Genomic DNA, 16,872 nt, shown 5'->3' with positions numbered 1-16,872 from the left:
ATAAGTTGACCTGAAGCGCACTACGGGCGAACTACAATGCTCAGAAGAGGAGTCATATTTGGCTTTTTGAGAGCAAATTTTGCTCGGGGGGCATGTCGCATTTAGGAAGCCCCAATGGTGCCAGAACAGCAAAATAACCCCCACATGGCATACCATTTTGGAAACTAGACCCCTTGAGGAACATAACAAGGGGTACAGTGAGCATTTACCCCCCCACTGGTGTCTGTCAGATCTTTGGAACAGTGGGCTGTACAAAATTTTTAATTTGCGCAGCCCACTGTTCCAAAGATCTGTCAGACACCAGTGGGGTGTAAATTCTCACTGAACCCCTCATTACATTCCGTGAGGGGTGTAGTTTCCGAAATGGGGTCACATGTGGGTTTTTGTTTTTTTTTGCGTTTGTCAAAACCGCTGTAACAATCAGCCACCCCTGTGCAAATCACCTCAAATGTACATGGTGCACTCTCCCTTCTGATCCTTGTTGTGCGCCCCCAGAGCACTTTGCTCCCACATATGGGGTATCTCCGTAGTCGGGAGAAGTTGCATTACAAATTGTGGGGGGCTTTTTTCCCTTTTACCTCTTGTCAAAATGAAAAGTATAGGGCAACACCAGCATGTTAGTGTAAAAAATGTATTTTTTTACACTAACATGCTGGTGTAGACCCCAATTTCACCTTTTCATAAGGGGTGAAAGGAGAAAAAGCCCCCCAAGATTTGTTAGGCAATTTCTCCCGAGTACGGCGATACCCCATATGTGACCCTAAACTGTTGCCTTGAAATACGACAGGGCTCCGAAGTGAGAGCGCCATGCGCATTTGAGGCCTGAATTAGGGATTTGCATTGGGGTGGACATAGGGGTATTCTACGCCAGTGATTCCCAAACAGGGTGCCTCCAGCTGTTGCAAAACTACCAGCATGCTTGGACAGTCAACAGCTGTCCGGAAATACTGGGAGTTGTTATTTTGCAACAGCTGGAGGCTCCATTTTGAAAACAGTGGCGTACCAGACGTTTTTCATTTTTATTGGGGAGGGGAGGGGGGCTGTGTAGGGGTATGTGTATATGTAGTGTTTTTTACTTTTTATTTTATTTTGTGTTAGTGTAGTGTAGTGTTTTTAGGGTACAGTCACACGGGCAGGGGGGGTTACAGCGATTTTCCCGCTGCGAGTTTGAGCTGGCGCGCAAAATTTGCTGCATCGCAAACTGCAGCCTGATACTCACTGTAAGCCCCCTGCCCATGTGAATGTACCCTGTACATTCACAAGGGGGGGGACCTCCAGCTGTTGCAAAACTACAACTCCCAGCATGCACAGTCTATCAGTGCATGCTGGTAGTTATAGTTTTGCAACAGCTGGAGGCACACGGGTTGGGAAACACTGAGTTAGGAAACAGACAATGTTTCCCAACCAGTTTGCCTCCTGTTGTTGCAAAACCACAACTCCCAAACATTCTCAGGCATGCTGGGAGTAGTAGTTCGGCAACATCTTTAGAGCCAGATGTTGCCGAACTACAACTCCCAGCATGCTTGGAGTTGTAGTTTGCAACATCTGGAGGACTACAGTTTGCAGACCACTAATACAGTGGTTCCCAATCTGTGCCCTTCCAGATGTTGCAAAACTACAACTCCCAGTATGCCAAAACTGTCCAGGCATGCTGGGAGTTGTAGTTCTGCAACATCTGAAGGGCCAGATGTTACAGAACTACAACTCCCAGCATGCCTGGACAGTAAGGGCATGCTGAGAATGTGTAGTTTTGCAACATCTGGAAGGGCACAGTGGTCTCCAAACTGTGGACCTCCAGATGTTGCAAAACTGCAACACCCAGCATGCCCAGACGCCAAGGGCTGTCTGGGCATGCTGGGAGTTGTAGTATATAGGGTCCCAATACAGCAATGCATGTCGCTTTACGGCGACGTGCATTGCTGTAAAGGGCCCGACCGCGGCTGAAGATCTACTCACCTGTCGCCGCCGCCACCATCTTCCTCGCCGGGATCCGGGTCTTCAGGGACGAGGTAAGTACCGAGGCCGGTCCCCAGCACTCCCCCGTCCCCCGCCGCGTCCTCCGGTCTTCCTCCCGTCCTCTCCGGACTTCAAGGGGCCGGGCAGGACGGGAGGAAGTAACCGCCCCCCCTCCTGCGATTGGTCGGTTAACTAACCGACGGATCGCAGGGAATAGGAGGAGGTGGCAGGTTTGTCACCTCGCTCCTAGTCTTCAGCATGGTCCTGGCTGTCTGTGACAGCCGGGATCATGCAAAATTACCGGGCGGTCGGGTCCCAGAGACCCGATCAGCCCGGTATCGCCGCAGATCGCAAGGGCGATTTCCCTTGCGATTTGCGGCGATCGCCGACATGGGGGGCATACATGGCCCCCCTCGGCGTTTGCCCTGGATCCCTGCTGAAGGATTTCAGCAGGGATCCGCTTCCGATCTCCGCCGGGTGAGCGGCGGAGACCAGGAAAAGACATGACGTATGCATACGTCATGGGTCCTTAAGAGGTTAAAGAAGTTATCCAGAACAAGAAAAACTGAACTAATTATTTTAAAATCTGCATCACATTTGTCTGCAAGTTGTGTGTGGTTTTGCTGCTCAGTTCCATTGATATGAATGGAGCCAAATTGTAATACCACACACAACCTGTAGACATCTGTAGTGCTGTTTTTGGAAGAAATTAATTTTGGTTTTCTATTGCTAGATAATCCCTTTCGGTGTGAATAGTTACTTGAATTGACATTTATTTGTGTTTATCTCTATCTATACTAAACAGTAAGAGAGTTTATTCTGCATTTTTCTATTTCAGTGGGGATTAAAAGTTTGGGCACCCCAGGTAAAAATTTGTATTAATGTGCATAAAGAAGCCAAGTAAAGATGGAAAAATCTCCAAAAGGTATCAAATTACAGATTAGACATTCTTATAATATGTCAACAAAAGTTAGATTTTATTTCCATCATTTACACTTTCAAAATAACAGAAAACAAAAAAATGGCGTCTGCAAAAGTGTATCTTGTACTGCCCCCTTTGGCAAGTATCACAGCTTGTAAACACTTTTTGTAGCCAGCCAAGAGTCTTTCAATTATTGTTTGAGGTATCTTTGCCCATTCTTCCTTACAAAAGTCTTCCAGTTCTTTGAGATTTCTGGGCTATCTGTCACGCACTGCTCTTTTATGGTCTATCCATAAATTTTCAATTATGTTGAGGTCAGGAGATTGTGAGGGCCATGGCAAAACCTTCAGTTTATGCCTCTTGATGTAATCACCCATGGATTTCGAGGTGTGTTTAGGATCATTATCCATTTGTAGAAGCCATCCTCTCTTTAACTTCAGCTTTTTCACAGATGGCATCAAGTTAGCATCCAAAATTTGCTGAAATGTTATTGAATCAATTTTTCCTTCTACTCGTGAGATGTTCCCTGTGCCACTGGCTGCAATACAACCCCAAAGCATGATTGATCCACCCCCATGCTTAACAGTTGGACAGAGGTTCTTTTCATTAAATTCTGTTCCCCTTCTTCTCCAAACGTACCTTTGCTCATTCCGGCCAAAAAGTTAATTTTTAACCTCATTGGTCCGAAGAACTTGTTTCCAAAATGCATCAGTCTTGTCTATATGTTCATTTGCAAAGTTCAAACGCAGATTTTTGTGGTGAGGACGTAGAAGAGGTTTTCTTCTGATGACTCTTCCATGAAGACCATATTTGTACAAGTATCTCTTTATAGTGGAATAGTGTACGACAACTCCAGTGTCTGCCAGATCTTTCTGGAGAGATTGTGCAGTCAAACGTGGGTTTTGAATTGTTTTTCTCACAATCCTGCAAGCTGTTCTGTCTGATATTTTTCTTGGTCTTCAAGATCTTGCTTTAACTTCCACTGTTCCTGATGACTGCCATTTCTTAATTACATTCCGAACAGAGGATATTGACATCTGAAAACGTTTTGCTATCTTCTTATAGCCTTCTCCAGCTTTGTGAGCGTCAACTATTTTCAGTTTCAGATTTCTAGACAACTGCTTAGAAGAACCCATGGTGCTGATTGTTGGTGCAAGGTCAGAGGAGTCTGGGCATTTAAAACCTTTGAGATTCACATCACCTGGTCTTTCCAGATGATGATTGAGAACAATCCATGACACTGGCAGGTCTCAGCTTTGCAAAGGGTGCAGTGCATGCTATAAATTCTGCAGGGTGCCCAAACTTTTGCAGATGCCATTTTTTTTGTTTTGTTTTGTTTTCTGTTATTTTGAAAGTGTAAATGATGGAAATATAATCTAACTTTCGTTGACATATTAAAAGAATGTCTCATCTGTAATTTGATGCCTTTCGAGATTTTTCCATCTTTCCTTGGCTTACTTATGCACATTAATACAAATTCTTACCTGGGGTGCCCAAACTTTTGATCCCCACTGTATGTTTGTACTTGGTTGGTACAAAGTTAACTCAACTTTTCAGTTTATATATGGGTGCTTCCTAACTAGCACTACTTCATAAGTTAATTTGTATTTAGAACTTTCTGGTAAGTGTAGTGGCATTTCAATCTAAACTATTTAAGCCTTGTCAGGAGGAAGAAGCTCATAAGACCATGTTATTTCCTTTTTATAGAAATCATGGCTTATAAAATCATGGCTTTGTCAAAGCTGAAGCACAGGCATGGACAAAGTCCAGTAAGTGAGGGTGAGCTAGCGCTTCTCTGTGCTCTCTCCTGTCTGGTAGCACTCCTCTGTGCTCTCTCCTGTCTGATAGCACTCCTCTGTGCTCTCTCCTGTCTGATAGTACTCCTCTGTGCTATCTCCTGTCTGATAGTACTCCTCTGTGCTCTATCCTGTCTGATAGCACTCCTCTGTGCTCTCGCCAGTCTGATAGCACTCCTCTGTGCTCTTTTCTGTCTGATAGTACTTCTCTGTGTTCTCTCCTGTCTCATAGGACTCCTCTGTGCTCTCTCCTGTCTGATAGGACTCCTCGGTGCTCTGTCCTGTCTGATAGCACTCCTTGGTGCCCTCTCATGTCTGATAGCACTCCTCTGTGCTCTCTCCTGTCTGATTGGACTCCTCTGTGCTCTCTCCTGTCCAATAGGACTCCTCTGTGCTCTCTCCTGTCCGATAGGACTCCTCTGTGCTATCTCCTGTCCGATAGGACTCCTCTGTGCTATCTCCTGTCCAATAGGACTCCTCTGTGCTCTCTCCTGTCTGATAGGACTCCTCTGTGCTCTCTCCTGTCCAATAGGACTCCTCTGTGCTCTCTCCTGTCCAATAGGACTTCTCTGTGCCCTCTCCTGTCTGATAGGACTCCTCTGTGCTCTCTCCTGTCTGATAGGACTCCTCGGTGCTCTCTCCTGTCTGATAGGACTCCTCGGTGCTCTCTCCTGTCTGATAGCACTCCTTGGTGCTCTCTCCTGTCTGATAGCACTCCTTGGTGCTCTCTCCTGTCTGATAGGACTCCTCTGTGCTCTCTCCTGTCTGTGCTCTCTCCTGTCTGATAGCACTCCTCTGTGCTCTCTCCTGTCTGATAGGACTCCTCTGTGCTCTCTCCTGTCTGATAGGACTCCTCTGTGCTCTCTCCTGTCTGATAGGACTCCTCTGTGCTCTCTCCTGTCCGATAGGACTCCTCTGTGCTCTCTCCTGTCCGATAGGACTCCTCTGTGCTCTCTCCTGTCCGATAGGACTCCTCTGTGCTCTCTCCTGTCTGATAGGACTCCTCTGTGCTCTCTCCTGTCTGATAGGACTCCTCTGTGCTCTGTCCTCTCTGATAGCACTCCTCGGTGCTCTCTCCTGTTTAATATTACTCCTCTGTGCACTCCCCTGTCTGATAGGACTCCTCTGTGCTCTCTCCTGTCTGATAGGACTCCTCTTTGCTCTATCCTGTCTGATAGCACTCCTCTGTGCTCTCTCCTGTCTGATATTACTCCTCTGTGTACTCCCCTGTCTGATAGGGCAAGAGAGAGCACAGAGGAGTCCTATCAGACAGGGGAGTGCACAGAGGAGTGCAAGCCCACCCTCACTTACTTTGTCCAAGCCTGTGCTTCAGCTTGGACAAGGCCATGATTTTATAAGCCATGATTTCTATAAAAAGGAAATAACATTTTCTTATAAAGTATATTAGAAAGGATAATGTTTTGCCAAGATGTACAACATGTAATTTTTGTATCTGACTGTGCCTATTTAAGTATGGAATAGTCTGAAGCAGAGAGAGGAGTAAAGTAGAGATACAGAAAAAGCATGAGGAGCCTGTGAGGAGTTAGTTGCCAAGGGACGCTTGAGACCTAGTCCGGTTCCTGCAAAGATCTTTCACAAATACCCTGTGTACCAGCGTTGTCCTGGCCTGAGGGACATCTTTGTTTTGCAGACTTCAAGAGAAAGACTAGTGTCACATTTCTTCTAGTCTGAGAGAATAACAGTTGTCAAGGACCTCTCAGCAATCCAATATCTTAGAGGGCTTCCAGTTGGGTTCTAACCACATCTACAATTTGGTGGGCCCCAATGGAGGCGGCTTTACCAGCTTTGATGCCTCCTTTCTCCCTGTGCTCATATGCCATTCATCTTCTGCATCCTAATTACATGAGAGCCTGTGCCCACATGAGTGCTAACATGGGTATAGGCTCCACGTCACTAGGAAGCTGCGCCTGCTTTGCCTCAGAGACCCATTCATGGTAGTGTGTGGAATTATATGTCCCAGTTGACCCTCAACACAACACCGCAAACCATCTGGTGGCACACTGCATCTGTAGTAAATAAAAATGTAGCAAAAAAAAAAAAAAAACATAGTAGAACAATTCATCTATATAATAGGAAATGAGGCCACTGCTGTAGGAATGAACACATCAAGGTATTCATTACAGTGTTGAGTCACTAAATCTCTCATTAAGTAAGACCACAAGTAAAGATAAAAGAAGTGAAGCTGATACCTGAGGCCCTTGCTGAAATTCAGGATGTGTCATTACATCATCTGGGCTTTTAATTACAATATAATTGACAAAAACAAACAAAAAACATTTGCCCATGAGGTTAACAAAAATGTGGCCTGCAATATCGCACATAAATCTGCATACCTTTATTTTTGCTGTATAAATGGGGTTTTCTGGTTTATGCAATAAAGTAAACGCGGGCTGACATTCTGCACATTTTCAGTATCCGGCAGACTCTAGGACCAATTTAAAATGTGTTTCAGAGCGGAATCTGCAGAAAGAATAGACGAGTCTATTCTTTTTGTTGATGCCAGAATTGGGATTTCCATAGCAGAAACATGGAAATTCTGCTGTGTGCACAATGCAGCAGAATCCCATTGAAATAAACGCAACTCTTCTGCAATGTAATGTCCGTGCGGAACATTCCGGTGGAATTCCACACGGACATTTCGCTGTGTGAACATACCCTCATGTGTTCTGACTCTCACATTGTGTTATGTGTATCCTGTTTTTCACCAGGTATCACTCTGTTGCGTGCTTTGCCTCTTCTTGTGCGCTCATTGCAGTACAGATGTCCGCACTGTAGACATGATGTCCTACAGAGTGTCTCCTATATTGGCCTCAGGAGCCTTGGAGATGTAAGACACACTGTCTCACAGTGTACAGGTACAAGCAGCATGGGCCACTGCTGGTTCTTGTTGCGTATTAGAATAAGAATAGTCAGATATACGCCTTTAGGAAAGTTTGGCAGTGCCATATCTCTTTTTCAGTGATAAGGATGAAAGACTTTATGAATTGACCAGATGCTGATCATATTATCATATTACAACACTGGGAGCATGCATGCATGTTCGTGACATCTGTAGGGAAAAAGATAGAAAAGGGGAAGGGCAATGCTCTTGTGGTATCGTATAAGTGGGCTGTTATTTCCCCAAGGTCTGTTATCCCAATAGATTAGACTCTCATCTTGGATCAATGTAATATAAGCCTTTCAACCACGTGATGGGGTACAAATAAGGAGCTTGGTTGCTAGGCCCAGAAGCTTCAACTGAGATGCCTTCTAGGACCCGTGAGGGTAGTACAGATACAGAGAACAAATCGCTCCAATTGGTGCTGCCAATAGACATTTTCAAGTAATGGCTGCTTTTCCAGGGAAGTTATAAATGTTTTTATTCCAAGTAAAGACACAGCACTAAAACATTTTGGGGGTAAATCCCCCCATTGATCAGAGAAGAAATCTTTCCTTGCTGGGAACAAAGAGTCAAGTGTCACATAATGAAGAGATGAGGTAGAGTGCTGACTGTGCATCATCCAATAGATATCATTTGGATCATCTGTTAAAACAGTGAAAAAATAACAAGGATGTTACTGCTTAGAACCAGATACTAAAACATGTTCTATTTTTCTAATCTGTTTCTATTTTCTAATTTGTAATTTTTTACTTTTTTTTAAGTACATTATTATGTAGGCAGCCATCTTGCCTTAGGAGCTTTTAACCGTATTTAGTGATATGCTTTACAGAAGGCCCCATGGACATAGACACAATAAACATCACCTTTTCTGTGTATGGGACAAGCTCGTAAGCATGCTCTGTGACCTGTGCAGAGGTCATTCTACAAGGGATGCTGGGCACCTGTTGTCTTCTCTTTATACTGGTGTCACCTTTTTCTGTACTTTTGTACAGATCACTTTTCTTCAGCCTCCTCCGTATCATCAATGACAAAACACGAAGTCTCAGCTTAGTTTTAGGCCTATTGTCCGAAATGCAAACAACTGAATTCCAGAATGATTTTATAATATATAAAGTAAATAGATAATTAGAAATAAAAACACAACCAACAATTCATAAAAAGTATGCTTAACATAAAAACTTGATTTAAACAATCGGTCATTTTCCGATGACATGTTCTCTTTAAAGGAGTACTTCAGTGAAAAAAAAGTTTTTTTCAAATCAACTGATGGCAAAAAGTTAAACAGATTTGTAAACCACATCTATTAAAAAATCTTTAAACTTCCAGTTGTTATCTGCTGCTGTATGCTCCACAGTTGTGTTGTTCTTTTCAGTCTGACCACAGTGCTCTCTGCTGACACCTCTGTCCAAGTCAGGAAGTGTCCAGAGCAGGAGAGGTTTGCTATGGGAATTTGCTCCTGCTCCAGACAGTTCCTGACACAGACAGAGGTGTCAGCAGAGAGAACTGTTGTCAGACACAAAAAAATAACTCAACTTCCTCTGTAGTATACAGCAGCTGATAAGTACTGGAAGGATTAGGATTTTTTAAATGAAGTAATTTACAAATCTGATATCCGTGAAGAGAAATGAAAATATCGGCACTCACCAGTGTGGCTGCAGGGTCTTCTTTATTGAGACATACTCACATGCGGGGTACAGAAGAGAGGGGAGTGGGGGGACAAGTGGTGGCGACCGAGCTCTAGTTTCTCACACTTGGTGTGCTTCGTCCGGCCATGACCCATACTGCCTATGACTGCCTTATATACAAGTGAACCTGGTGCTTCACCCATCATGCACCTGAACATCTCTCACATGATCAGGTGACATGGTAGGGGGGAGGTGTGTTAAAAGCAAAGATAGTTAGAAGCATGCTGAGAGCTCCGTTTTGTCGTTTAACCCTATGTTGCCTGTGGCATTAGTTTTAATGATCCATAGTGTCTCCACTCGTAATAATTTCGATTCTATTCGTTCATACTTATTACATGACACTTTTTAGGGTTATTATTATGGGCTTCTCTTACGTGGGCCTGCAGACGGGACGCTCCTGGCTTTCCAGCGCGTATGGTATAAAAATGTTCCCTAATACGCATCTGGAGCTGGCGTTTCGTCTGGCCTATGTAGAAGAAGCCACAGGGACATATTATAGCATAGACAACATTTTTCGTGCGACAGGTAATTAACTCTTTAATAGTATGAAAGACTGCTCCTAGCCTTACGTGTTTAGTTTCCCAGCAATATCTGCATTGTTTGCAGTTTTTACACTGGTGGGTACCTTTAGGTGTGATGTCACTAAGCCAGGTTTCTTTTTTCGCTGATGTATTGCTACTCTTAGATTTATTTCTCAATTTATCTCCTATGGTGAGGTTCTTTCTGTATGTTATACGCGGTTTGTTTTCTGCTCTTTTTTTCAAATCCTCATCGGCTTCCAATAGAAACCAGTTTCTACGTATAGCTCGCTCTATCACTGGATTCATAGGAGTGTTTTGGAATACAAAGGTGAATCTTTCTTTTAGATTTTCCAACTTATTAAGTGGATTTTTATTTTTAAGTAGATCTTCCCTCTTAGTTATCTCTGCTTTATTTCTACTATAATTTATTACATCATCAGGATAGTTGCGTTTTTTTTAACCTTGTTACTAACTCATTAGCCTGTATTACATAAGTATCATTTTTACTGTTATTTCTTTTTAGGCGAATAAATTGCCCATATGGAATGTTCTTTTTTGTCATAAATCTGTGGGAGCTATTAAAATGTAGCAGTGTGTTTTTAGCTACTGTTTTCCTGTAATTTTCAGTAATTATACAGTTCCCTTCAATAAGGACTTTTAGATCCAGAAACTCTAAAGTCTTGCCTCCATAGTTATTGGTGAAATGCACATTCACGCTATTGTTATTCAAGTATGTTGTGAACTCATTAAATAAAGCTTGCGTGCCGGTCCATATTAGGATGATATCGTCAACATAGCGATAATACATTTTTATGAAAGGGAGATATGGATTGGGGGTACTGTATATAAACCGATTTTCAAAACTACTCAAAAATACATTTGCATAGGCACAGGAGACCGGTGTCCCCATAGGGGTGCCGGTCTTCTGTTTGTACCATTGTTCGCCATGTATGAAGGTGTTATTGTGAAGTACAAAATCAAGGCCCTCTGTCACAAATTCAATCATATTCTCAGAAACATTAGCTTGTGTGAGAGACTCTTTCACTGCCTGTATACCCGCCTCATGGGGGATACGGGTATACAGGCTAGTGACATCTATCGAACATAGACTACTCCCTCCTTCTACATGAACTTCATTTAAAATTTGAAGAAGATGCTTAGTGTCCTTTACATGTGACAATATAGATGTTTGTAATGGGGTAAGAACCCAGTCTAGGTATTGTGACAAAAATTCGGTCGCTGAGCCGATTCCGGCTACTATTGGCCTGCCTGGGGGTCGGCTCAGCGATTTATGGACTTTTGGCAAGTGGTACCATCGTGCTGGTTTTGCAATATCAGGTAAAAAATTTTCAGCATTTTTTTCTGATATAACCTTTCTAGTAACATATTTATGCAAGAATGACTATAGATTATTAAGAATCTTGGGGGTTGGGTCGGCCGTCAAGGGGGTGTATGTCTCAGTGTCAGCCAGCTGTCTGACAGCTTCCTCCATATATTCTGATGTATATTGCACTACGACACTCCCCCCCTTGTCGGCACGAATTACAGTAATATCCTCCCTTTTTTCTAACCGTTTTAGTGTCTGTAGTTCTTGACTGGAGAGATTCATGGTAGGATTCGGGTATATCATAGCTTTTACGTCTCTTGTGACGGCTTTGACAAAGGAGTCTATACTACTGCCTTGTGTAACTGGTGGATTAAATTTAGATTTTTTCCCTTTATTGAAAAAACTACTCTCCTTCCCAGGGTCATCAGTAGACTTCCTATCTTGCTCGAATCCTGTAGCTAACATAGCTATGCATTTTCTGTCTGTACCATCAGTATCGGGAGGGAAGAACCCTAGAGGACCTATACATATACAATAGTCACTCTCACATATCTGCTGACTAGATGTAGGTTTATTTGAGAAAAATTTATGTAAACTGATTTCTCGAGTGGCCCTTGCTGGGTCTATTTCGAAGGTAGTCTCATTGAAACATTCTGAAAGTCCATAATTAAGTCCTTTCGTGAGGAGGGATATAGTGGCTGAGTCCAGTGGGTCGGTGGTAAGATTGATGACATTGGAATTTAGGTTTTGTTCCTCCATGTTGCAGTCCTCTTCTTCTTTGGTTCTTGCATTGATGGATCTTGGTCGGTTTTTCTTTGCCTTTTGTCTTCCTCTTCTAGTTCTTTTTCTTTCTCTAAAGGGATGGCTTCATATTTATTAGTAGATGTTTGTTCAGATTGTAGTGGCGTTTCCTTATGCGTTTTTTTCTCCGTTGTGCTATGGTGGCTTATGGTTGGATTGTTATAATATTTATCTGTTCTGGGTTTGTGGTTTCTGGCTTTTTTATTTCCTGGTTTGTTCGCAGGATTCTTATTCTGCCAGATAAATTCCTGATTCTTATCATAGTCCCTTTTATCTCTGACAAATTTATCGCGCTTCTTAATTTTCAGATCTTCCTGTAATGGTAGCAATCTATCTTTTAATTTCTCTAAGAATAGGTTGGTTTGATCGGGTGATGATCTTTTTAATGTATTCCAATTTTGCTTCCTGTAAACGTTCTGTGATTTTGTCGTGCTCTATGCGATTACGTGTGAGGACTATATGCAGTAGCTTCATAGCGTGTTCGTGATGAGCTTGGATCCATGTTTGAGTAAAAATAGCATCATCCTGGAAAATTGCCGGTTGCTTATACATACGTAAGCCTCTAGGGGCTCTGTCGCATTGCTCATACGATTGTAGTGAATGAATTGTCCAGAAGGATGCAATTTCCTTCTCTGATAATGTGGTAATACGATGTTCAAGGGTCTTCAGACTGATAACTTCTACTTCTTCCTTGAGGTTACAGTCAAGGAAATATCCCCCCACATCCTCTCTTCCTGTGAGTATCGCTGCGTCTAGTTGCTCCAACATAGCCTGCTCATCTATTTTCATAATTTTCAGGTGTGTCACACTCTTGCTGACTGGCAAGTCTGCTGTGCGTGCTCTGCACTATTAGAGAACTAGATAGGTAGCAATTCACAAAGGAGGTAGTGCGGCACTGCGTGAGTGTGCTGGATTAGGAATGGCAGGTGGGAGTTGGTGTAGCTGTAATGCCTCTGGTGGTGCTCAGATACTATAATAAGCAAAGTTCATGATATCCGTGAAGAGAAATGAAAATATCGGCACTCACCAGTGTGGCTGCAGGGTCTTCTTTATTGAGACATATTCACATGCGGGGTACAGAAGAGAGGGGAGTGGGGGGACAAGTGGTGGCGACCGAGCTCTAATTTTGCACACTTGGTGTGCTTCGTCCGGCCATGACCCATACTGCCTATGACTGCCTTATATACAAGTGAACCTAGTGCTTCACCTATCACGCACCTGAACATCTCTCACATGATCAGGTGACGTGATAGGGGGGAGGTGTGTTAAAAGCAAAGATAGTTAGAAGCATGCTGAGAGCTCCGTTTTGTCGTTTAACCCTATGTTGCCTGTGGCATTTGTTTTAATGATCCATAGTGTCTCCACTCGTAATAATTTCGATTCTATTCGTTCATACTTATTACATGACACTTTTTCTAAGCCTACAAAGCGTAGTACATCAGGGTTATTATTATGGGCTTCTCTTACGTGGGCCTGCAGACGGGACGCTCCTGGCTTTCCAGCGCGTATGGTATAAAAATGTTCCCTAATACGCATCTGGAGCTGGCGTTTCGTCTGGCCTATGTAGAAGAAGCCACAGGGACATATTATAGCATAGACAACATTTTTCGTGCGACAGGTAATTAACTCTTTAATAGTATGAAAGACTGCTCCTAGCCTTACGTGTTTAGTTTCCCAGCAATATCTGCATTGATTGCAGTTTTTACACTGGTGGGTACCTTTAGGTAAATTTAATCCACCAGTTACACAAGGCAGTAGTATAGACTTCTTTGTCAAAGCCGTCACAAGAGACGTAAAAGCTATGATATACCCGAATCCTACCATGAATCTCTCCAGTCAAGAACTACAGGCACTAAAACTGTTAGAAAAAAGGGAGGATATTACTGTAATTATTGCCGACAAGGGGGGAGTGTCGTAGTGCAATATACATCAGAATATATGAAGGAAGCTGTCAGACAGCTGGCTGACACTGAGACATACACCCCCTTGTCGGCCGACCCAACCCCCAAGATTCTTAATAATCTATAGTCATTCTTGCATAAATATGTTACTAGAAAGGTTATATCAGAAAAAAATGCTGAAAAATTATTACCTGATATTGCAAAACCAGCACGATGGTACCACTTGCCAAAAGTCCATAAATCGCTGAGCCGACCCCCAGGCAGGCCAATAGTAGCCGGGATCGGCTCAGCGAATTTTAGTCTCAATACCTAGACTGGGTTCTTACCCCATTACAAACATCTATATTGTCACATGTAAAGGACACTAAGCATCTTCTTCAAATTTTAAATGAAGTTCATGTAGAAGGAGGGAGTAGTCTATGTTCGATAGATGTCACTAGCCTGTATACCCGTATCCCCCATGAGGCGGGTATACAGGCAGTGAAAGAGTCTCTCACACAAGCTAATGTTTCTGAGAATATGATTGAATTCGTGACAGAGGGCCTTGATTTTGTACTTCACAATAACACCTTCATGCATGGCGAACAATGGTACAAACAGAAGACCGGCACCCCTATGGGGACACCGGTCTCCTGTGCCTATGCAAATGTATTTTTGAGTAGTTTTGAAAATCGGTTTATATACAGTAATATATATCTCCCAATCCATATCTCCCTTTCATAAAAATGTATTATCGCTATGTTGACGATATCATCCTAATATGGACCGGCACGCAAGCTTTATTTAATGAGTTCACAACATACTTGAATAACAATAGCGTGAATATGCATTTCAACAATAACTATGGAGGCAAGACTTTAGAGTTTCTGGATCTAAAACTCCTTATTGAAGGGAACTGTATAATTACTGAAAATTACAGAAAAACAGTAGCTAAAAACACACTGCTACATTTTAATAGCTCCCACAGATTTATGACAAAAAAGAACATTCCATATGGGCAATTTATTCGCCTAAAAAGAAATAACAGTAAAAATGATACTTATGTAATACAGGCTAATGAGTTAGTAACAAGGTTAAAAAAAAACGCAACTATCCTGATGATGTAATAAATTATGGTAGAAATAAAGCAGAGATAACTAAGAGGGAAGATCTACTTAAAAATAAAAATCCACTTAATAAGTTGGAAAATCTAAAAGAAAGATTCACCTTTGTATTCCAAAACACTCCTATGAATCCAGTGATAGAGCGAGCTATACGTAGAAACTGGTTTCTATTGGAAGCCGATGAAGATTTGAAAAAAAGAGCAGAAAACAAACCGCGTATAACATACAGAAAGAACCTCACCATAGGAGATAAATTGAGAAATAAATCTAAGAGTAGCAATACATCAGCGAAAAAAGAAACCTGGCTTAGTGACATCACACCTAAAGGTACCCACCAGTGTAAAAACTGCAAACAATGCAGATATTGCTGGGAAACTAAACACGTAAGGCTAGGAGCAGTCTTTCATACTATTAAAGAGTTAATTACCTGTCGCACGAAAAATGTTGTCTATGCTATAATATGTCCCTGTGGCTTCTTCTACATAGGCCAGACGAAACGCCAGCTCCAGATGCGTATTAGGGAACATTTTTATACCATACGCGCTGGAAAGCCAGGAGCGTCCTGTCTGCAGGCCCACGTAAGAGAAGCCCGTAATAATAACCCTGATGTACTACGCTTTGTAGGATTAGAAAAAGTGTCATGTAATAAGTATGAACGAATAGAATCGAAATTATTACGAGTGGAGACACTATGGATCATTAAAACTAATGCCACAGGCAACATAGGGTTAAACGACAAAACGGAGCTCTCAGCATGCTTCTATCTTTGCTTTTAACACACCTCCACTCTACCATGTCACCTGATCATGTGAGAGATGTTCAGGTGCATGATGGGTGAAGCACTAGGTTCACTTGTATATAAGGCAGTCATAGGCAGTATGGGTCATGGCCGGACGAAGCACACCAAGTGTGAGAAACTAGAGCTCGGTCGCCACCACTTGTCCCCCCACTCCCCTCTCTTCTGTACCCCGCATGTGAGTATGTCTCAATAAAGAAGACCCTGCAGCCACACTGGTGAGTGCCGATATTTTCATTTCTCTTCACGGATATCATGAACTTTGCTTATTATAGTATCTGAGCACCACCAGAGGCATTAAAGCTACACCAACTCCCACCTGCCATTCCTAATCCAGCACACTCACGCAGTGCCGCACTACCTCCTTTGTGAATGATTTACAAATCTGTTTAACTTGCTGGAATCAGTTGATATGAAGAAAATTGTTTTCCACTGGAGTACCCCTTTAAGTTTAAAACATAGAGGACTGCATTGCTTAGACTAGATTAAAAAAAAAGTAAAAACTCCCATTATGAGCTTTGCTTGGTCTCTGTGTGGAAACGTAAAAAGAATGTGAATTTCAATGTTCGCTAACAGAGATTTTGAAAATGGTAGTGAAATGGAGTGAACCCCCCCCCCCTCCCCATTATTCCCTAATTTATTGCGTAAATTCATTGGAATTCCAGTTTACAAGCTGGTGGAGCAGAGGGTCATATTTTATGGTGTTAAATAGCTTTTTTTTTTTGCTAATTTGGCATTCAACTGATTGTCTATGTGACTCCTTAAAGGAAAGCAGTCACCCGTTCACCCACACTAAACCCAATACACAGAGTTATAGTGCGGGTGAACAGGAGACCAAGGTGGGCTCTCTGATGTACCTGCAGTCCGGCACCCATCTCTCTGAAAATCCTCTTCTTTCTTCTTTGAATTGCACGCTGGAGGCGGGCCCACCGGCTGGATTTGAATATTCATGGTCGCTGGTCACATGAGCGCTCAGTAGGCACAGGCGCTCACATGACCAGTGACCATGAATATTCAAATACAGCCGGTGGGCCCGCCTCCAGCACGCAATTCACTGAAGAAAGAAGAGGATATTCAGAGGGAATGGGTGCCAGACAGCAGGAGCCCACATCGTTCTCCTGTTCACCCGCACTATAACCTGGTGTATTGGTGTGGGGGAACA

At 42.8% G+C, this 16,872-nt stretch overlaps 1 protein-coding gene across 10 annotated transcripts in view; it reads left to right on the top strand.

Moving 5' to 3' along the window:
* The window catches only part of CCDC88A (coiled-coil domain containing 88A), a 215,999-nt gene that overhangs the window by 145,288 nt on the left and 53,839 nt on the right, over positions 1-16,872 (top strand). The gene's annotated exons all lie outside the window — the stretch shown is intronic.

This window comes from Hyla sarda, chromosome 3 (assembly GCF_029499605.1).
Source record: "Hyla sarda isolate aHylSar1 chromosome 3, aHylSar1.hap1, whole genome shotgun sequence".
Taxonomy (NCBI): Eukaryota; Metazoa; Chordata; class Amphibia; order Anura; family Hylidae; genus Hyla; species Hyla sarda.
This window is presented reverse-complemented; position numbering and strand designations above follow the sequence as displayed.